This window comes from Pezoporus wallicus, unplaced genomic scaffold (genome assembly GCF_028554395.1).
Source record: "Pezoporus wallicus isolate ANWC-B61680 ecotype Strahan unplaced genomic scaffold, APGP_CSIRO_Pwel_v1 contig_6658, whole genome shotgun sequence".
In the NCBI taxonomy this organism is placed as follows: domain Eukaryota; kingdom Metazoa; phylum Chordata; class Aves; order Psittaciformes; family Psittacidae; genus Pezoporus; species Pezoporus wallicus.
The window spans coordinates 6,824,704-6,847,500 of NW_026642312.1; the positions used below are offsets into that span (position 1 = coordinate 6,824,704).

The following is a 22,797-nucleotide window of genomic DNA, read 5'->3' on the forward strand; positions in this document are numbered from 1 at the left end:
GTAGGCAAGAGAATATCTCTATATCCTTGCCCATATTGATAATATTTCACAGGCATCTGTTTTCAGCCATTCTTCTGTGTAAGAGAATACATACACTTCTTCTGTGTAAGACAGAATATTGGGTTAGATGGTCCTCTGGTCTGACCAAGGACAAGCTGTTCGTACTTTCAATGGAGTAAAAAAGGTGCAGAAACTAGATTAGACACTCTAGGGTGGAAATGGAATACAGGAAATCTTATCGGTGCTTGCAGACAGTACACTCAATGTGTTCAGATACAAAGGGGAAATGTAGGAGGTAACTAGACAGGCAAGGGAAATCAAGGATGGGAGAGACTGCTGCAGAACTGGCATGGGAACAGAGGGGAAGGATTATACAGAAGAGTAACAAAGGGGGAGAGAATGGGTGTGAGGAAGATCAAGGGATGATAGGGTGGATGGGGTCACTGGGGAAACTGGAAGAATTGGAGGAAAATAATTGTAAAATTCCCATGCCTGTGGGAGTGATGAAGGAAAGTCGCAGAACACAAAGGAGGCAAATTGGCATTATATGAAGTGTAGAGGTTGTACTGGGCCAATTCGCAATTGTTACACTCTTGTCAGTTGTGAACAGGTATAGCACAGTGAACTGCAATTTAACTGTTATTTTTCACCCTGTTTATTAATAATAATGAAATTATGCATGCAATGTTAACAGTGTTATGCACGTACAACTTGCAGTGCTTCAGTCAAACAGCCAATTGCTGTGGTACCCTCAGAATAAGTAAAGAAAACATGATTCCTCCAACAATTTCCCACTCACCCTGGGGGCTGCTGGATGGGTTCTTCTTCCTATGCCTCTCCAGCAGCAGCCACCACCAATTTTCCTCCACTCAGTCTCTACCTCCCTTGTCAGTGGGAGACTGGGTATGCAGATTGCTTAGTCCTGCACAGTCTCACTCAGAGCTCAGAAATCTGGTGTATAAAACAGATTGACAAGTGGTGGAAAGTGTGTATTATACTTTGCAATTCCACTGGAAAAATATGGCGGGGGAACTATTTTCCCCCAAAAGGCATAAGTGATTAATGAAGCCTGTGCTACCATACACTGGCCTTACCTTAGATGGCCTGAAAATTCCATCCTGGCAAAAAAAAAAGTAACCTAATGGCAAACTAGTCCTAACAAGAGTACCTTAATTTGCCACATAGCAGGCAGTCAAAACTATATAAAATTCATTAATATCTCAACTCACTTGGGGAAAACAAATGTAGTGGCATAAATGCATCACATAAATTGGAAGGTGTTTTCACCTGGCAGTACTGGAAGATTGAAAACTGAAGTTTCCCCTTACAAGCCAAACTCATCAGACAGCTTCTGACTTTGGTTAAGTATTACTGCAGTAGGAGAGAAATGAGAACTCTAATTGCAGTTCTTTAGAGGGTAAAAATACTTTTTTATTACTTTACTTAGTTATGCATTTATTCATAAGATATATTAAAAGGTGTGTGTTCATGAATCTTTTTACTTCCTCTGCCTTAACATAGTTAATAATCTTAAGTTGCTTTATTTTTATAAACCATTTGTCTTCTTAAATTTTCAAAATGTAACAGTGTTTCTGATACTTCTTTCTTTCTGAATTCTTTATAAAAAAAAAAAAAAGGAGCTGCCAGAATAACCATAAAGGAGTCTTGTTACTTTGTTTGGTTTTGCATATTTAAATAGTATTCATAACTTTGTTTCCTGGCGCATTTTTCCTTGAAATATTATAGGTTTTGGACTGAGATCTACTAGACCAAATTCTCACTTGGGATAGATGAGGCTAGCACTTTCACAGCTGGCTAGTTTATTTATTTATGTGATGGACTTTGGGAGTGGTGAGTTCAGATTTTGATTTTGTTCAGTTTGTGGGGTTTTTTACTAATAATAGCCTGTAGCAGCAACCACGTGAACAACAAAGTGTTGGGAAAAGCTTTTGTAGTAAAAGATTTCTGCATTTGGAATAAAGAAGAATAAAGATGAAAATTTGTGGATTCTGAACATGGTGAGGTTTCAAAATAATGGTCAAATTCTCACCTCCTGTCATATTTCAAAGTCAGGCTATCAGTTGCAACTGAGCGACAGTTATGATGCAGAGATTCCTTGGATGTTTGTACCTGTTGTGTAAACATACACACACACAAAATAGTCCAAGAAAGTTAAATATAACCAAAAAACAGAGATATGTATGTGGAATATTGACTGCTTTGGCTGAGTTAAGCAAACACCATTGTTCTCTTATTAAGAAACTGGGTCATATATGTGGATGCTTATTATATTATCCCAGGAGATGTGAGTGACAGTATTTTCTGAACCTTATATGCAGCATTCTACATGCTCAGCCTGACTTTTTTAAAAACCCTGAGCCCCACAACTGTTAGAGTTAAGCAAGAAAAATGTTCTCATTTACTATATACCCACTTTTATCCAATTATGAGCCAAACTTTTCGTCTATGTAAGAATAAGTACTTATTGATTTAAGAAGAAACAGGCATATTGATCTAAAGGGAAAATACACTGTACATGTTGATCAATATTTACCTTGCAGGACAAAACATCCTGATATTCACTTCAAGGCATCAATATATACATATTACTGCATGCTTGTGTCATTAAGTCAGGTAACTGGGTTAGATTTTCATCTAACAGTATAAACTCTCTTAATGATTATTTTTCTAGTCAAATATTAGTCTCTAAAGGGAAGAAGGAGTTAGAGAACCATAAAAAAAATAATTGTTCACCTTTCTTGAGATAAATAATATTTCTCATTAAATTCAGCTGATGCCTATCAAGAGCTGCTACACTGATTATATAAAGTAAGCAGTGAGAAGTCCTCCAAATTCTTCCTAAAAGTATTTATCTATACCAAGGTAAAAATGAAAAATTAAGCATACATTTATGAAGATATTTAGGTGCCTAGCTTGTAATTAGTTTGATGTCAGTGAACTTGTACAAGAAGGAGCCCTTTAATTTCAATTTCTGAAGACAGAGCACACCTGAGTTCCTAGAACACCCTCAAAAATTCCATGCAATCCGGACATCACCAGCTCCTCTCTATCAACCTTGCTGCAGGCCAGGGGTTTCTTTTTGCTTGAATTCCTTGACACAGAGCTAACCATAAATTATACAAAGATAAACTAATTATAGTGTAATGGGGCAGTTGTGGTACACATTTTTTTTCTCTGACATTTCTTTTCTGTCCCATAATAGCTCTAACACTGGGTTAATCATTTTTATTTAAATGGTTTTTTTATGGCTAATTTCACCCTAATATCACCCGTCTCCATCTTCAGTCTCCTGAGGCACTTGCGATGAAGAACACACCCAGGGAAGGGATAGGCATGGGACAAAGAGGAGCTGTGACAGCTACACAGTTAATATGTATTCTTGACATGATCAACTCCATAATAACAATGTATAATACTTGTTGCTTCAGACGAGAATAAATAACATGACTCTCCCTTCAAACCACCTTTATTGTCTCCTGTTCCAAAGAATATGCCTAAAAGCTGTGGATTCTTTCTGCATGGGTTTGCCCAGCTGAGGCTCTTCCTAAGTCTGCCAGTAACCGAAATTCATGTTTAAATTCAGATCACCTTGTGTGTCAGTCACCTTTCATGCTGTCTCTCACCCTTGTCCGGGATAAGGTGAGGCCATCTTGTCCTGTCTTCGTCATGTCCATTCAATGTGCTGGAAACATCATTGAACATGGTTTCGTATCTACTCTCAGCTCTCCATCCTTGGTTTAATCTAAGATTTACTTACTATGCTTCTGCTGGGAAGCTCTTGTATCCCTGACCCCTCTCCCCAGCCTGCTTATTCTCCTTCCAAATCAACATTTTCTCTGGTTACTTTTGGTGCTGGGAAGGTTATGTCTGTATGTATCATCATGGCTACTTCATTTTCTCCCTCCAACCTGTTTGTCCCTACAAAGCTTTATAACAGCTACAATGATGTTGCACTTCAAGCCCCAGCCTATTCATTTGCCTTATAATATCTCACCATTTCCTTGAGTTCCCTGAGCTGTTGCAGCTGTTGGTTATCTGTTGTCTGATTAAATAGGTCATGAACTGTTTGCGCACTGCCACACTTGATAGAGACCTAGTCCCTGAGTGGCATCTGCTTATTTTCAGGTAATCTAAATTACAAAAATAAACTGAAGTACAGCTTTTTAGAAGGCCATGCTGTAAAAAGCTGATCACCTGCCAAAAGGGTATGCCTGCACCTGGGTAAAGGGAAGAGATACAGTGTTCCCTAGCTATGCTGCGCTTCTTCTGAAGTAAGCAGCTCCACACTGGGAGTCGAACAGCCACACTTGCATCTTTAAGCTAGCATCAGTATAGCTATTTGTCTTCCAGCTAATTGGGTTTACGTGGCAAGGTTTGCGGAGGAAGGCAGTTGGATGGAGTTGCCCCAAGATGAGTCTGGTTTGCCCATCATGATAGCTGGTTATCTCTCTGTCCTTATCTTGACCCATGAGCTTTTTCATTGTGTTTTCTCCCCCAGTCCTACTGAGGAAGGGGAGTGAGGGAGCAGCTTGGTGGTCAGCCAGACAAGGTTAATTCACCACAGGCTCACAGGTGGATTGCCATCTGGCCAGCTCAATCTGAAAGTATAGAAGCCTGAGTCTGCCCTGTAGACATGCCCTTATAATGGATTCCTTTATCATACTTCCTGAAATTTTCAAATGTTTATTCATCAGAGGATATTCAGGTGTCCTCTGAATAACCTTGTGATATAAAGAAGTATCAACATCATTGCCATTTTCTCCAGAGAACTATGCTACAGACTGAGTAGTTCACTCAAAACTGCGCATCAGAGTGTCCAAGCCTATTGCTTGTAAATTGCAATACTAATCTTCTGCTTTACTGTTCTGTTTATTATAGAAGAAATCTTCCCATTGGATTCCTCAAGACAAAGTCTTAACTGCTGTTAAACAAAAAGGGTTTCCAGCAAGTGATAGAGATCACAACAGCACTCTCACCACAACGGCGCTCTCACCACATACCTGTCATCATTAACTATAAATAAGATAATCCAGAGAGGAGAAGTACATTCTGCTCTGTATTGAAATACATTGGAACAAGAAGGCACAAAGACAAGGAATATGGTTTACTTAATATGGGAATATGGGTTTGCTTATCCAGACTCAGGATATTTGGTACATGTGTGCAGCAAGTTTCAGGAGTTATAATTCATCACTAACTATATACATGGATCTTAACAGTCTCCTGAGCAGGGTGGGTCCTGTGGAAGATGGCAGACCTCATAGACACCAGTGTTGCTTTCTAGGTCCAAATGAGTGTAGTTACTGTAAAGCTAAATTGAATTTTATTAATAGAATTGTTCAGTGGAAGCAAATCTCTCACAGAATGAATACTAGATTCACTAGAATGAGGATTTTCTTTTCATTTTCTGGTAGTTCAGAAGCAACATTATTGATTCACATAATCAAATAAAACAATTCAATGTTGAACCATCATGTAATGCAAGTGTTAGGAGATCTCCACTAAATAATTATCAGTAATAAATTAACTTGGAAAAATTAACATTTTTTTACAGAAGTTTTATGAGCAGTGAAGCTGGATCAATACTTCAAGTATTAGCAGTACTATTAGTTTATTCTTTCTGAAAAAATGAGCATAGCACACTTCTGAATCTTTCTAATGTGACTTCATTAGAGATTTTTGATTTGAAAAAATAGCCCAGAGACTTTAAAAGATAGATTAAAAAGTAAAAGAAAAAAATAAACCTCTATGACCAACACATTGGTTCATTAACACAACTCTCCATTTCTTCCTGCTTCTTAGTAGACAGCATTGGAATGACAGCAGACTTGTTTCATTTCACCTTTGCCAGAAAATCAGACCAATATGCTCTTTCAAGTTTTTTAATCTGTCCATGTGAATTTTAGGGAGTAATCCTAGAAGTAGTTGAGGAAGAGGATGAACTATCCATTTACCAGTCAACTATCATTCTGAATTTTGAACTTCTTCCTTTTCTTATTAAATTGAGGCTATACAAAACCAGACCTATATATTTTTCCCATTTCCAGCTACTTTCTCAGGAAGGATTGATTTTGGCAGTAGTCTTTCAAGAGAAACATCTGTCAGGTCTTACACAACTCTATTAGTGGAGAAATGCCTGATTAAGTGTTGACCTTAGAATATGTCCACTATCTTACTATGCTCAGGGGCATCTTCATCTCTGCCTGGGTAGATAGGTCCTGATCACTGTGATCTTCACGCTGTTTACAGACCCAGAGTACCTTCATCTTATGTATGCAGAAAAAAAGAATAAAATTTTAATTCTTTGAACTTCAGATGCAATGGATAGCACAAGGGAAGTGTGACAGTCCTTCTTAAATCAGCCCCTTTTGTACATATAGGAAAGTTTTATCACTCTTCCAAAATGGAAAATCACTTAAGAAATTTAAACAGAAGTATAGCTATAGCTATACTTTATGAATTCTCAAGTTTGGAAGGGATCAGTAACAGGAGAAATAAGTTTTGGATGAGGTGTTTTTCAACCACTGATATAATACAATGTGTGGGACTGATGTCATCTTTGGTACACCCATCCCAAGTGTTTTCTGCATGTATGCATGTACATGTGCATGTGTACATCCATAACTAGAGTCTTTAGTTCCACTAAAATTGTAAATACATATAAAATTGTAAATACAATAAATTTGAGATATTCCTTGCTGAATAGCAAATACCATTTCACTTTGTGGTTCCACTTTAGTCAATCAGTCACAGATCACACAGTATGTATCTACCCTTGATGCCAAAAGAATGTCTGCAGTGACATTCAGCTTATTACATTCCCTTACTGGAGGATATTTTTCTACCTTTCTTTTAGAAACTAAACCCCCTCTCTTTGCATTTACTGTTCCTAAAATGGAAAGAAGTTAACAAGCCACTGTTGTTTTTTTCTCTCTGCTCACCTACATACAGATTAAAATCTCACACATCTGATCAGCTGTCATCCACATTTCCTTGCATTATTACAACCATTATTTGTCTTGTGTTTGTGGTAGTGTCCATAAGGCACCAAGAGTTTCTCTGATCTCTAGATAAGAAGCTCACAAAGAAAGAATTTCGAGGCTGAGGTACAGAAAGCAACAAGGGGCACTTTCTAATTGTACACAGGTGACTCAAAAAGAGTAGTATGGTAGAAGTCAGTGGAAAATACACTGGAGAGAGCAAAGGACTTGCAGTTGAATTCAAGGAAGTCAGTGAAGAAAAGCTATGTGGGAAGAAAACCTAGAGACAATTGCTTCATATGCTTATATGTAAATGAGAAACAATTATGATGGGAGAGATCAAGGACAGTGAGAAGCTAATGTAAGACAAGTTAGGAGAAAGGTAATATAGATGTCTTGCAACAGTGGCTGAGGAGTGAGCACAGCAGTGCAAATGGGGAAAGTTACTTGAATTGACTGACGGGAAAGAAAGAAGATTTTGGTTGTGATGTTTTGTATTTATATGTCAGTAACACAGATGGTTATTTCCATGATGTATAAGGAGAGGAAACCATGGAACTTTGAGATGCTTTTGAGGTAAAAGCTTTGCTAAAAGGTGACAGAGTTCTTTTCTGAAGTTAAAAAAAAAAAAATGTATCAGACTACAGTTATTGATCAAAGATTGTAAACAAGGGAAGATCTATGAAATATTAGATACCATGTGGAATGGGAACAGTGATCTGTGTTTCCTATGTTATATTCAAATAGCTGCCCAGAAGCTGTTTAGTGTGAGGTCTGTGATATTTTCTTAAGGATTTCTGACTGCAAAGTATGAAGAACCATCTGAGAGCAAAATAGAACTGGGAGGTGTTTCTCGGGGACCAGGTGTGATAAGGATTGTGAAACAAAGCTGGTCACACTTAGAATTACGGTAGAAATCATTGTTTGAGGGAGATTACTGGTTGTACAGAACATCAGCTACCCTTTTGTGCCTCTGGAAATTCACCACGCTTCAGCAGATAAATCTTCACCGTCTTCATCTTGATCAGAATTTCCAAACTGATTAAGGACTACTTTCCCAATACATTTACAATTGCAGGCAAACCCTCTGGACACTGTGCCCAGACCATTCTCTGAAGAATTAGGACCACAACGAATATCTTGCAGTGGAAAGGCAAGATGAGGAGCACCCACCTGGCACACTCTGCTGTTATAGTGAAGATGCACACTCCATGCTAGAAACTCTTCTGCTGATTCTCAATTTTCAAAACTTTTCTGTTGCATATTTGTATTTAATTGTCAGCTGCATGGTAATGGACTGAAGCAGTGTGAATGTGACCTGCTACTGGTCTGAGAATTCAGGTTGGTAAGGTTGCTAAAGGAAATCTCTGAGTGGGAAATGGTCATACACAGCAGTCGAAACATTGTACCTCCTGCAATAACATTTACTATTTGTATTTAAGAATGACTCTAAGGGAAACCATCCTGTGTGCAGCCTTATTAGGTGCTTCCCACAGTAAACCTGATAGCAAGGGAAAAGTTTCATAAGTAGATTTAGTCTGAGATAATATTTAGCTGGCAATGAACTAGACAGATGTAAGGCCACTTTGTCTTTTTTGCTATACATTGCTCTACCTTGCATCTTTTACAACCCACTTTGGCTCATCTAAAATTCCCAGCAATGTCAGTGGAAATATTGCAAGAAATGGATTATAGAATTTGGATCCTCAGACAAGTGCCTAAGTGTATATCTGCAACTACCCCATAACAGATCTTCCTGAAGTAGTTCTAGCCTTGGTAAGCATCACTGGAGCAGCAGAGCTCTCTTCAGACTGCCCATTGCTACTATCCCAGCAAGAAACTGGCTGTACATGACAGCAGCCTGCCGGCAGTGAGCTCAGTGCTGCCGTGGCTGCACCGCTAGTAACTCTTATGGGCATCAGCCATAGAAGGATCTTCAAACATCATCTAAGTCCTGAGAGCTCCTAGGAGCTGCTAATAACCCTAAGTACAGTGAGTTACAGAAGATGCTTAACATCTTACAAGACTTGACTTTAGCAGGCTTACCTCATACATGTCCAGCAACTTGATTCTGACCTTAAAACTCCTATTGAATGTTAATGAGAAATCAGGGCTTGCACAGCATCAAATTTGCCTTTAAATATCTGTATCAAATCAGCTTCCCCTCCATCCCCCCCCCCCCCGGCTGAAGTGGGCTCATGGCCACTGACCTCCAGGTCCTGTAGCAGCTGGAGCACAGGAGAGCAGCAAAGTGCTTCTGAGACTGATGATCCTCAGTGGAGTGTAGGTCCTTTTACTTCAGACTATCTAGACACACATATCTGTGAAAAGTTGCTGCATTCCCTTGAGCTAATCAGCTTCCATGGTTGGTGAAGCAGTCCCTGCTTGTATTTCCCAGTCTTGCTGAGGCAGAACTTTTTAGGATTTCCTGGAGAAAGGTACTAACTGCTAAGCTTATGGTGGCACCGTTCTGTGGATATGTTTTTTTTTCTTACTTTTTTTTTTCATTTCTTTTAATACTGGAATGTGATTCCACTGATTAAACACTTTTGTTCCTTGTATGCAAACCTGCTGGAAAATGTGGGGGTATTATGGAAAAAATAGGAGGATTTGGCTCTGGGTTTCAACACTATTAGGTCCATAAAGTCCTTTTATAAGTTGCAGTAAAAGGAGGGTTCTGCATCTCTGTAAAGACAAGTGTGAAAAATCAAAAACTTGAGAGGTACTGGGCATACCTGTTTCACCTTGAGCGTACCCGGGTATTACCCCAGCTTGTGTAACACACAGCAACCATGTCTGCAGAGCTTCTCTGAGGGAAGGAATGCCTGAAATAAATCCCCAGGGACAGTCTTGCCATTTCTGTTCTAAAAGAAGCCCAACTTAGCACTGGAGACGTCATTTCATTGTACAGTATAAACTCCTAGTAAGTAGTAGACAGTTTCTGTTCCAAAGCGTTTTCCAAGGTTTCCATGCTTGCTTAACTTTGCACTTCTGAATTGTCCCTTTTAAGTCAATGAGATTACTCACATGCATAAAATTACACCTTTTTTTTTTTTTTTTGTAATTTGAGCACAGATAAAGATAGGATGCTAGAAAGGAATTATTATTATCCTCATTTTACAAAGGAGGAACTGAGGCAAAGCAAAAATGAGATCCTGATCCTCCACAGAGTGTGTATGTGCTTGATTCTTAAGTGATTTCCATCAGGTTCACCGTGCCCTCTGCATTGAAGCAGTAGGTCTGGATTTCAGTGACTGCCTCTGCCACCGATTTGAAGTAAGTCACCTCTGTTCTGATCATACAAGTGTTTAATCCAAGTTCCGAAAAAGCGTAGGACACATTTTGTGTGGGATGCGAACAACCGGACTGTGATGGATGAAGGATGACCTGACCACTTCAGCTCTGAGGCCTCACAGGTGGATGTCTGCATCTGCCGGCAGGTCACATCCAGCTGTATTGCAGTGTCTGGGTGCTGCCTGCTGCTCTGGGAGACCTCAGAGTCTCGGCACAGCTGGAGCTGGGACCCTGGAGTGCCCGGCGGGGCGGCGTGGAGCCCGGCCCCCTTCCCGCGCCTCGAGATCGATGCAGCCTGCGGGGACCCCGGTAGAGCACCTCGGCAGGTAGAACCCCTCCACAGCCCGCCCGGGCGGCCGCGACAGGGGCGCCGGCGTGCGCGGCTGCGGAGTGGGGCGGAGAGCGGGCGGGAGCAGCGGGGGAGGGACCGGGCGCGGAGCCGCCGCCGGCGGGGCAGCGCCTGCACATGGAGCGGCGGCGAGCCGCGCCGCCACAGCTGCCGCTGACCCCGGCCCCGGTGTAGCAGGTACCGCGGAGCGGAGGGGTCCCGGGCAGGCACCTGCCGCAGACCCCGGGGGTAGGCGAGGGGTCAGCCCCGAGCGTCTGCGGCGGGGGAGGGGTGAGGAGGGGCTGCGCGGAGCCGGCGCTGCCGGAGAGAAGTTGTCGGGAACGTAAAGCGGAGTCTGCGGAGCCCAACAGGCAGGTCATCCCATCCCATCTCATCCCATCCCATCCCTTGTTCCCCTCCTCCGCGTCCCACCGGCTTTTTGTTTGATTGGTTTTTTTTTGTTTTATTTTGAACCCTTTTTTTTTTATTTGAAAACGTTGTTGGGGTGTGATCCAGGAGTTCTGTAGCGCTCCCTTGAAATGTCAGAGATCAGCAGCCGTCAGGCGCCGGCCGGGAAGGGGTGTTCATTGATTCGAAAGGGGGGGAGGCGGCGGGGCGGTGGGAGCGTTGCCCCCGTGCAGGAGCGGGTGCGGGCCAGTCGTTCTCACCTCCTCATGTCAACTGCAGCACCTCGGCTCATTCAAAGCCCCAGTTCGAATTGTTGGCGCCTGGAATTTGCAGCGGGGAGGCAGGTACGGAGGTTGTAGAAGCCATTAAGAACTTGTAAAACTAGCAGCCCTTGCGCGCTTGCGGGGAACGGCGTTAAGAGAAGTTGCTGACTTCCGAATAGCGGGGCCACCCGAAGTTTTCCTCCTTGCGACACAGCCTGTCACAGCTGGAGGTTTTCTTTCACCAGTCTCCGCCAAGTTACCCTCTATGAAGGGATGTTTCGCTGTGTAGTCGTTTCTAAAGAAGATGCGTGTAGTTAGAAACGGTGTGTGTGAAGAAACAACTTCCCACTGCAGCAGTCAATTCTAAGGAAACTTTTAATTCTGTGCTTCAAGAAACTTGATTACTTCTTGGATTACTTTTCTGCCTTGGTCTAAAAGGTATGGTGATGCTGCCAAAAGGTTGTGCAAAGCATTCTGCTTCCCAAATTGTTAAAGAGTTAATAATATTCTGTTAGAAAATAACTGTAGTTTATGATTGCAAATTATCTTTAAACTATGTAAATTATTGTAAAGGAACATAATGTTGTTTGGTTTTAGTTTTAAGTAGTGTTTCCGAAGGACTTTGTGTAGGGATCAGAAGTTAGAATGAGAGCTTCCTGGCTAGGTATTTTTCTTTTTCATAGTTAGATGCTACCAAGGTTACATCCATATACCTTTACTGTCCAGCTTTCCAAAATCCACCCAAATGAAATAAGCCAGGTATCTAATCCTGTTTGTATTTGTTGCATTCATCTTAACAACCCATTTGCTATATTCAATAGCCTAAGTTTAAAATTGGAAGCTGTAATGCATTATAAGGGCCAAATCCTTTAAAAGGCATGCTCTGTTAGCTTCAGTTGACTGGTCGCATCAATTGTAATTCCCATACATACTGGAGCACCATGCATTATGACTCTCTGTTAAACATTATAAACGATCACTGAAATCATGCAAAGAAAAAGCATATTAATATATTGCATTTAGAAATAAGTGCTGAAGTTCCTTCCAAGTACTTAGAATTCCTCCAAACCAGCTGAGCTGGGGCACATTCTGAGTGGTTTGTGGCACTGCTCTCTTGCGTTGCTAGTGAATCACAGAGTTTAAGATGTTCAGTCTTAGTGAAATGCAGGATGGGATGGCTTTCTTGTATGAAAATGTAGTTACTTCTGAATTTTCTAAATCAAACTTTTGCCCTTAAGTAATTTTGCTTTTTTTTTTTTTTCTGTTCTGTAATGAGGGAAATTGTCGGTCAGAAAATTGAGAATGGGTTTGTTCATGTTCCCCTGTAAACTCTTGGTATTCCTCTTCATGAGTTAATATAACAGTAGCATACAGGAGTTCATAGTGTGTCCCTTTTCCAAAAGGTATCATCACTCACATGCAGAAGTTTCTTTCTAATATTGACATGTTATGTTTTGATTTTAACTCTTCGTTTTAAAAGTGAATTAAAAGAATACAGGATATACTGCTTAGACTGTCATTAGCCCCCACTCCCTCAAGATACCTTAATCCTTAGCAAATCTATCAAGTTTTAGTTTGATGGCTGTATGCTTTGTTGATTTATCAAAGTCTGAAGCTGCTGCATGTGGACATGAGAAGCTAAGTGTAGAGCAAGACCAAGAACTCTTCAAATGATAGCTGTGCTTAGCAGAACTGGGGGGAGAGGGGAAGGGAGGGAAGTGCCCAAAATACTGCAGAGCTCTGCACTTTCCTTAGTTCATGTTTCTGTTTTTTCCAGATTTGCTTCCAACCTTAAAGATTTTTTCACAAATATTAATATTGGTGACTATCCATGTGCTCTTTTTCTTTTTTTTTTTTTCTTTTTTGGAGTAAATTTGCCTAAATTAGTTTGATATCCTGCAAATTTATTAAAAAAAAAAAATTAGAAATTATATACCTAATGATAAGGCAAATTTAAGATAAGTAGCCAAGGAAAAGATAGGTTTATCCACCGAGGCAGAAGACTGACTAGCCTGAAGTCAATGGAAGTCCAGTGGTGGACACAGGAGCCAGGATTTCAAACCTTCGCTGATACCTGTACGTGTGTACAGCTTCCAGGAGAAGCGACAGGAATGCAAAGTCATCATATGAAATTGTACTGACTGTCCTAATTCAGTCAGGAAGAACTGGCGGACCCCAGCAGTTAAAGAGGAATCACTAATCTTTCTGGCCCAATGTAATAATGTGAAGAGAGGTCAACGAACTCCTGTCTCTTTGCCAGTCATACTTCCAGTAACTGGAGAAGCTTAGATGCCAATCCCATGTGCATCATTTATACTAGCTGAGTATTTCTCAGGGTGGCTACTTAACTCTTAGCAGGTAAAGTGAGTTGATGTATTTTCAGTAGGTCCCATACTCAGGAGTTGCAGTGGATGGGCAAGCTTGTCATACACCTGTGTCTTCCCACCTCAGCTTCTGGCTGCCAGTGCTCGCTCCGGGAATGGTCTGGTTACATATTTTCTTATATACATATGAATGACACTTTTGTCACTTGTGTTACATGCATTTTACAATTACAAAAAAAAAACAACCAAACAAAAAAATAAAATGGAATAATCTCCATCTCAGTGTTACTGTAGCGGTTTTCCTTTCTTTTGTGGACCTTAATACCAAAAACTTAGTGTGCCTGCCACTTCCACTGCATAGCAATGAAGAAATGTAAGTGAAGAATCAATCCACAGAGTTTTACAACACAAAACTTGTTCCTCATTGTTAAAATTGGATAACTCCAAAATGTGGCCAGAAACATTTCCAGATATGTTTTATTTGAGCTTAGGTACTTCTTACAGTAACGTCACAATCTTGCAGAAAACAAGGAAATGGGTCCAGTCTGTATTTCAGCAACAGGGCATAATGAATTGTATGCTGTTCTGGCAGGTCGTTTTTGGCAGCACTTACTTAAAAAGTCCAGAGGATATCAAAAGTCATGGATCACAGCCTAATTGTGTGGCTCTTTGTCAGGAAAAGCTTCCACTGAAGACCTGTGGGATTTTTTTTCTTTTCCTCTTGTTTTATGTGCAAGAAGAGCTGGGTCCATAGTGAATTTTATTGTTTTTCTGTCAAGATTCACATATGTATTTGATTACATTTTGACCAGTCATTACTTTCCTCTATTATTAAAAGTAATTGAATTAGACCAAAGAAAATATAGTAAAGTAGTAAAACATACTGTAGCAATTTGGGAAAAGTTGTCATCCTTATGAGTGTACGGTGGGATGTGCTGCTGGCATTGTAGTGGGCTCCCCTGGAATTCTCCTCCCAGTCAACAAACCCCACTTTTCTAGGAAGTGTAAAATCACACAGAAAGAAAGGCTTGGGAATTATTTGCTTCCTCTCAGAATCCTTCCTCACTCAAAAAATAAGCAAGAGACAGTAGGAGGCTGCGCTGCTGAACAAACACTGCTGGGTTAAATGCAGTTGCTGCATACCTTCAGGATACCGGGAGTACATTGTGTCAGTTGAGGAAGAGACGGTAAGGGCTGTCATTCAGTTTTTCTGGGACTATGATTCTTTAGGAAGAGCTTTTAAATGTTTGCAACTCAAAGAAAAAGTTGAAAGGGGAAAGACCTATTCCTCACTGGTATTTTTTTCAAAGATTAATCCAAAGACTTTTTTTCCCTAGCTGGAATAGCATTTAGAGATGAGTGTGAACTCCATCTGAGGCAAAATAGGCAGCCTCTGTCTTGTCAGTTTTATGGCAACTTTTAAACAGGAGGCTACTTTAAATACCTTCCATTCTTCCAAAGTAGTTTCAGGAGTTTTAGCTCCTAGTGACTATCCAGTAAAAAGGACTGACTTCAGCTGGGAAGCTCCCTGCTTTCAAGGTTAACTGCGGGTTGTTGTCCCTGTGTCTGTAACGTATACATAAATGTAACTAGGAGCCAACAAGAGTGTTATTTGCTCCCTAAACTTAGAAATAATTATTTTAGCCCCTGAGAGTATTTTCTGATGCTTTGTTATTAAAAGCCCAATAACTTCTGCTTCCCCCTTCTCCTCTAAGACACACCTTCCTCCAGTCTTTAAGCCGGTGAACTAGAAGAGGTTGCAGGGGGGTTTGCAGGTTTTTTTGCACTGAGACAGTCACTGCCAATACAGTGGAGTGACTGCAAAGATAGGTCCTAGTCCTGAAAACATACATGCATGTTCTTAGCTTTATTTGTACCCCTGCAAATTTATGGAGATAAGAGAGTACGGGTTTGGGACGTGCATGGTACATTCACGCTTCTTGTCTAAATGCCCCAAAAGGCCATTTTGACTGCAGTTTTTGAAAAACAGTCACACTGAAATTGGCACTTTTTTTTTTAAGCAGTGGGAACTGTCCACTTCTTTAGCTGGTTTTGAAGTGTATTTCATGTGAAAGATTTACATTTCTTCTTGTGATCCTTGTTGCTCTGGCTTTCTCAGTAAAAGAGAAACTTGCTCCGTAAGGTAGATTTGATTTCCCGTTGCATTGCTTCATTTTTCCATTTGTGTCAACTCGCTGAGAACAGTGGAGCAATTGCAATATAAAGCTGGAATAGTCCATAGTGGATTGGGTCCAAAATATTTGCAAAAGCAGAGTGAGTTAACTGAAACATGTAGTGTGGAGAAATCTGCTAATTCATTTCAATTATAGTAATTTTTTTAGGAGTTATTTTTAGGTTTATTGAGGGGAAAAAAATAAATCACACAGTTCCCTTATGCTTATTCAGGCTGATAATGTCCTTTAATAATCTGTAAGAGCTTGAATAGTTAGAAGGGAAATTAGGAAGCAATTCTGTGATCATAAAACAGGGTTATTGAAACCTCCTATAATTTGGATGAATTAACTACTGACATTGTTGGGGGTACTCTGCAATAACAATTCTAGACATAGAAGGATTATGTTTTTTCTATTGCATATTTAGATATGCTGTGCATCCTACACTTTTAAAATCATCTTTATATATATGGATACAAAAAATACAGTTTTGCATCTGCTGGTTGCCTTCTCACATGTGAGAGCCCTGGAAGAACATCCAGGAGCCCAATTTGGCCACTTGAGAATGTGCTGTGTTCTCAGATTGAGTGCTTTAATTTACACACCTCACCTTGTTTTAGGCAGTTTATTTATAAGATGGAAATGTGTGCATTTCCTTTGTCACGGTGAATTTATTACACTTTTCTGCTTTATTTTTAGTGAATAAAGGTGACAGAGTTTAATGCATTAATAAACTGTGGCCTTAATTAGGAAAATTACCTTCATATTTTTCTCATCTTCTGGAAACAGTTTATAATGACTCTGGTTGCAATTCAAAAACTTGAAGGAAGAGCCTTTTCATGTTTGCAAGTCCAGTAATTTGCACATAAAGTCAATAAAAGAACAGATCTTTTCTTTTGTCCTTTAACGATGAATTGTTACATGAATATAGCTCAAACACAGTAGAATACTAAGAAGAATGCATATGGAAAATATACACGTGCATAAAAGATCATTTTTCAGTGCTTTGAAAAAGGATTCCCAAAGAACTGAGAATTATGTAGGATCTTTTGAGACAACTTTTCTTACACCCTCACTAACATGGAAATTAATTTTACGTATGCCAGACATATAAATGTTTCACATTTGTACTGTTAGCAGAGTTCTTTTCTTAATCTTGTGTGTTGAATTACAGTGCTTCCTTCATTTTGCAGACAGGAGCTTTCCATTGAAATTTCACTGTATGCTCATAATTGTATTGTCAAGTTGCGCAGTTAACCAGAATTTACACTAGGCAGGAAGAGAGAAACAACTGAATAAACTAAACATCTCCTGAGACTTTGTAGCAAATGCTGAATATGGAATTAGTGTAGAGGGAGACAAATTGATCCACTTAGTTTAAACCCTTCTTCTTATTGTTTTAGTGCAGTTCTTTAAAATACCTGGAGGGTTTTTCTTAAAACAGAAATGGAAGGACACTGAAGTGCTTATTATGACTCGCAGGTTTCAGTTTTCAGAAAGGACCACCTCTCATCCTTGTAGTTATTATTTACATTGAGCTGTGTGATGAGGCAGAAATTAAAAATAGAATTAAAATGGTTCTGAAGTAGAGTCATACACAGAGATTGTGAAGTCTAGCATATTAAATTACAATAATGAAGCTAATTATCAGCTGCTTGCTGAGATATTGGATGCTTTTAATTAAAAATAGTTGGTAGAGTTCTAGCAGTTTTCTTCAAGTATTTCCACTGGTTGTGCAATACATGCTACCTTTCTGCCGTGCTTAACAGCCTTCCTGTTGTGTGTACAGTCATATATAGCACATTTGTATGAGAAGTTAGAAGTCCATTAAAAAAAAAAAGAAAAAAGTTCTTTTCTTTAAAAGGAAACTAAATGCTAAATACTTTTGCAAGGGTGTTTTTATTCATCTCCTCTCTTGGTTGTTGGTTCAAATCCATCGACTTCAGTGGATGCAAGGTCTACTAGGTCAAGATTGGTGCAATTAGAGATGAAGCTGTCTTATCATTCTGCAGGTAGATGCAACTCCCAGCTTAAAACCAAAAAGACTGCTGACCCATACTTATCACTCCTAACCTGTTGTTAATGTGTGAATTCTCCTGTCATGTATATTAAGGGGTATAGGTGTTCAACTCTACTGTGTCTACCAGGCTGCAGCCTGGTTTAGCTTTACTAATTTATTTATTAAACTTCTCCTTATATGTCATGGATAATTGAATCTAGGACTCATTTTAGGAGCTTTGCTTCAGTTTAGGTGGCAAAGTGGGTTGGGGTTTTATGGTTTTGGTTGTTGGTTGGAAATTTAGTTTGCTAAAGCTGAAGCCTATGTGATGAGGAGCAGTAAGACATGTCAAAGTCCACAAAGAAGGGATGTGCTCACACAGGAGCACTTGCTTAGGGGCAGCTGCTCCAATGACCTGTGCCAGTGTTCCCTTTTCCTTCCATGGGGCTATTTGCACAAGCAGGAGGGTTGCAAAATAAGCCCTTTCCCTGTGGTGGCTGTGGAAGCAAGGCTGGGGTTTGCTTCTCTGATTGTTTGTTTTATTGCAGTTAACCCAGAGCTGCTGATGCTAAGGAATGCATGTTCCCCACTCTTTTTATATTTCCAAATGTATATGCAGAATACCAGGTTCCTTGTAGAAGGTTCTTTCTCCCTCCAACTCAGACTTCATGAGTGCTCATATTTTCTGCTCTGAGGCTTCATGAAACGCGTACCTGCCACTGTGGGGTGCACACAAGACAGAAGTGTTGTTTCAGGGACCTTCCTGTCTGCTCATCAAGGCTACAACTACAAATAGTCAGGAAACATGCAGTTGGACATGATGTGTGTTTGTGAACTCCTTGCAGCACCAGAAGAAGTGCTATCTATGGAAGGACAATTCTGAGTTTAGGTGTGCTGGTGTAAGTCTGAAGGGGCTCCATAAATGTTAAAATTTGTGATTTAATTTCCATGCCAAAAGTGAGGTCCCATTGTGCTGAGTGTGAAGCCCATGCTGCCCAGAGAAATCGGTACACACATAGTTTGGAAAACAAAGAAGAAAACAAAATGTCTAGTCTTTGGATTAGGTCATGCCACTGAATTATATTGGTGGCCCAATCTTGTGGTCTTTAGTATGCTAAGAAAGGAGGGTTTGTAGGACTGACATGCTTACACATTTGTTTGAATTGATAAAACACTGTATAAATGCTAATCATTCATTTTCTTGACAAGGAGGTTTACTTTTGAATTTGCATTTTAAAACGGGAGATGAAATAATAAGTGAGGACTTGCAAATAATTAATTTGCTGTATTCTGAAAGATAAGAAAATCTTGAACTTGCAGTTACTTCTTCCTATTTACACCCAGAATGCTAAGAGGTCTCAAATCCATTTCTGGTTACAGATGACACCAGGTATAAATGGAGGAATACCTCAGTGATTCACAGGGCATATATGATATATTCTTAAGACATAGCACAAGTTATATTGTAGAAAGAGTAGCAAGGAGGCAAATCAGCTGTATGTAAATTTTCTTTGGGCTTCAGATGGTAACATGGACAAAAGCTAACTTACTTAAATCCTAAATTTTTGCATGAGAATGGTCAGTTAAATGGTTTGTTATTTAAAACATTAGCTTAAGATTGTTATTTTTTCTAAAGCATTATGGTAGCTTTATCTGTGGATCTGGTATTGGAGTCTGAAGATGAAAACATACAGGTTAGAATTCTGCATTGGAAAATACTTGAAGAAATAGTTTTATCTATTCTGAAGGGAGCTTTGTAGCTCTTTCAGTAAGGGACCAAACTAAACTTTGAAGATATTTTGATTCCTAAATAGAATAAATATGTATTAACACCTAGGTGCTGTTCCCTTTCTTACTATAAATGAGAGCTACACACATTCAGCATTTGAGAGCAGGATTGCTTCAGTCAGCTGCGTACCCAGGTTTTAATTTCTAACTTCAGGCTCCCAAATTTGCTGCTAACGTAAATAGATGCCACTGCGTTAAAGGTGGTGAACTCACACACACTTATTATGCTAGTGATAAATTTGATTCTCCAGATAAATCTTACAATGAAAAATTACAAAACAATTCTTTTTCTTGCCAAAATGGACAGTTATTCAGGATCTCACATCATAGACATTTCTAAACCAGCATTCTTTTAGATGAATCTTTGTAAAGTTCTATTAATTTACAGACTGATATCAAGCAGATATTTTGGTGCAAATCCTTGTATCTATACATAGACCTCTTGCTTTCTGGCAAGTCAGGAACAAGGTTTCTGCTAATTCTAGAGCAGAAGAGGAAAGGGAGGAAAAACAGGGCATAGTTTCATATTTATAGATTTACCATACCAAAGGCAAAGAGGTAAATTCTGCTCTTAGCCCAAGACACGTTATGCCCAAGTCCAGTGTGAAAAACCTTTTAACAGTCACAGAGACAAAACCAACATGCTGCTGTCATTGCAAAACTGGGGGAGGAAGGGTGTCCTGTCCTGTATTATTTGCTGGTACAGAGCCTGAGGTGAAGTTAGATGGGATTTCATTCTCTTTACCAGATGTCACAGAATTACCATATGTTAGAATACAACTTTTCCCTGGGAGGGATTAAAAACACCCTTTAGGATTTTTTAAAGGTTTTTTTTGTTTGGTTAGGTTGGGTTTTTTGTTGTTGTTTTTTGTCGTTGTTGTTTGGTTGGTTGGTTTTTTGGGGGTGTTTTTGTTTTTTCTCTTTTTTTTTCTTTTTTTTTTTCCTTTTATCAATTTGCTTGCTGCTTGTGGATCTTAATCTATATTTAGGAACCATGCTTAATTGTTCTATATAATCATTTGAGGGAAAAGTATTTCCCTCATTGCTTCTCCACCAGTTCTCTTTTCTCTCCATGTTACATCCCTGGGAAATGGATCAGCTTTACTGAATACCCTAATATCACCTATTTCAAGATAAATGCTGAAGTCATCTCTTTGAGAACTGAGGACATCTGGTTCAGGACAGGTAGTTATCCACCCTCACAGAAAGCAAGCCTAGGAGTATTCCACTGAAAAAAAAAAACAAACCCACAAAGCCAAACCCAGCAAACTGTACTCCAGGTTATCTCTATTAAAAATCAAACAAACAAGAAAACAATCTGTACTCTATTTGCCCATTTCACCTCTCCCTTTAAGAATTGGGAAGTGTTTTCAAACTGAATTATGCCTCATGGCAGCAAGAGGCAGGAAGGAAGACAGCTAAGAAACATGCTTCTTGATTTGTAGAAATGCTGAACATAAGGCTTGTCATGCCAAAGGCAGGTAAATGTGGGAATATGAAAATAGAAGAAATGTTCTCCTTTGCCACCTCATCCCCTTGTCACTCCAGTCCTGCTGAAGCCCTAGCAATAGGGAGAAGGCAGGTGCATTCTGAATAAAATGCCTTTCTGGTGTGTGTTTCTTTGGATATTTTCTTTGGTTGGTTGGAATTCACTGTGGAGAAATGTGTAGGAACCAAGTGATTAATAGTAGACAGGTGGCTCTCAAAGGCAGTAATAGGTGCACGGGCATTTCTTTTTTTTCTTCATTTGTGTTTAGAGATGTTTGCAAAAGAAAGAAGGGTCTACACCAAGCACTTGTACTGTACCACTTGCCATAAACACATCACATTTCCAGTAACTGAGCAGGTTACTACTATAGGGTTTTCCCTCCTGCAAGAGAAGCTGCATTTCCCACTGACTACTTCATTAAAAATGGACCTATTGAAAGCTCTTCAGTCCCATAGGAACTGATGCAAATGGTTGAGTGGTAGCCACAAAAAGGTGGCTTTTGTGTTTTGCATGGTTGTAGTCATTTCTGAGAACTATATATAGATGCTAAAAAAATTGCTTGTCTGGAGTTGAATTTTAAGAGCAGAATAAAACAAGACAGCATTATTGGATATTAAGCAGTGCTATGGTACATGTGCCACAGGCAGAACACTCTGTGAGACTACAGAACTTTTTTTGCAGACCACAGTCTATTCCACAACCCATCTGATTGCAGTCCTACAGTCTACATGCTCTCTTTTAGCAAGTCTATCCTCAACATGGTGAGGGAAGCCATCTTGGATGAGGAAAGGAGAGGGACAGCAGATCTCAGATGAACTGGTGACATTCAGAAGCAAGTGAGGAGACTTCTGAAATGAATAAATATGACCATGGCTATTACACTTTCCCACTGCAGCTTGTTGGGTAGTAGGTTGAAAATTTTTATTTGGGGGGGTTGAAGATATTTATTTGGGGGAATAAATTATGTAAGTTAGGCTAAAAAGTTTAGGATAAGGTTTGAACCCTTTTGTAGGAACTCAAGCCACATCCCCCTCTGCTTCCAGCCCTCAAGATAATGCATCTTCTTTAGTTCCAGGAAACAGAGTTGATGGGGCAGGTATGTCAGTTATAAGGAACAGCAAAAAGCCAGCTTCTCTGCTTGGTAGGATTTGAAGCCAGCCATGCTAGTTAAAGATGTGACCTAGCATATCTAAACAAAGAGCTTGTAGGCTTTTTGTTCCCTCCCCACCTGAGGCTACCTCAGCTCCCTACACCATACTTCAAGGTAGGGACCAGGTTGTGCTGGGATTACCTGCTCCAGCAGCACATCTGTTATCCAAGTGGCCACCAGCTGTCTGCAGCCAATGCTGGAGCCCTGGGACCTGCAAGGTCCCCTTCCAACTGAAAACCTGAGGTTTGTTTCTACCCTACTAACCCTCTGCACGCTTCTCCCTGGTGCTTGTGGTCACCAGTCACTGGCTCCTCAGAAGATGGTGTGTCGCAAGCAGGGGGCAGGAGCTTCCCGGTATCGCTCACCATGCCGTGGAGGCAGCCATCTGTCAGCAAAACAGGAAGGCACAGGTTCCCTTTCCCTCCTGGGCTCGTTTCGCTCTTTTTCAGGACCGGTACTTCTCCCCTGCTCAGTGCTGGGCTGGTGTGGTCTGAAGGAAGGGCTCCTGGGCAAGCAAGGGGCCAAAGCCTGAAGCTGCGGCTCTGCCCATCTGCTGCGGCTGGAGGTGTATTCATTATT

The 22,797-nt window shown here is 40.2% G+C and overlaps 1 protein-coding gene across 18 annotated transcripts in view; it reads left to right on the plus strand.

Annotated features, from left to right (window-relative positions):
• The window catches only part of IKZF1 (IKAROS family zinc finger 1), a 102,588-nt gene that overhangs the window by 28,120 nt on the left and 51,671 nt on the right, over positions 1 to 22,797 (plus strand). For 2 of the 18 annotated variants that reach the window (XM_057428866.1, XM_057428872.1), the window contains exon 1: positions 22,699 to 22,797. This exon is cut by the window's right edge and continues 46 nt beyond it. The exons of 1 other annotated variant lie outside the window; for it this stretch is intronic. The gene's annotated coding sequence lies outside the window, so the exon portion shown is untranslated. 15 more of the 18 variants (XM_057428869.1, XM_057428871.1, XM_057428868.1 and 12 more) reach the window with 13 other exon arrangements.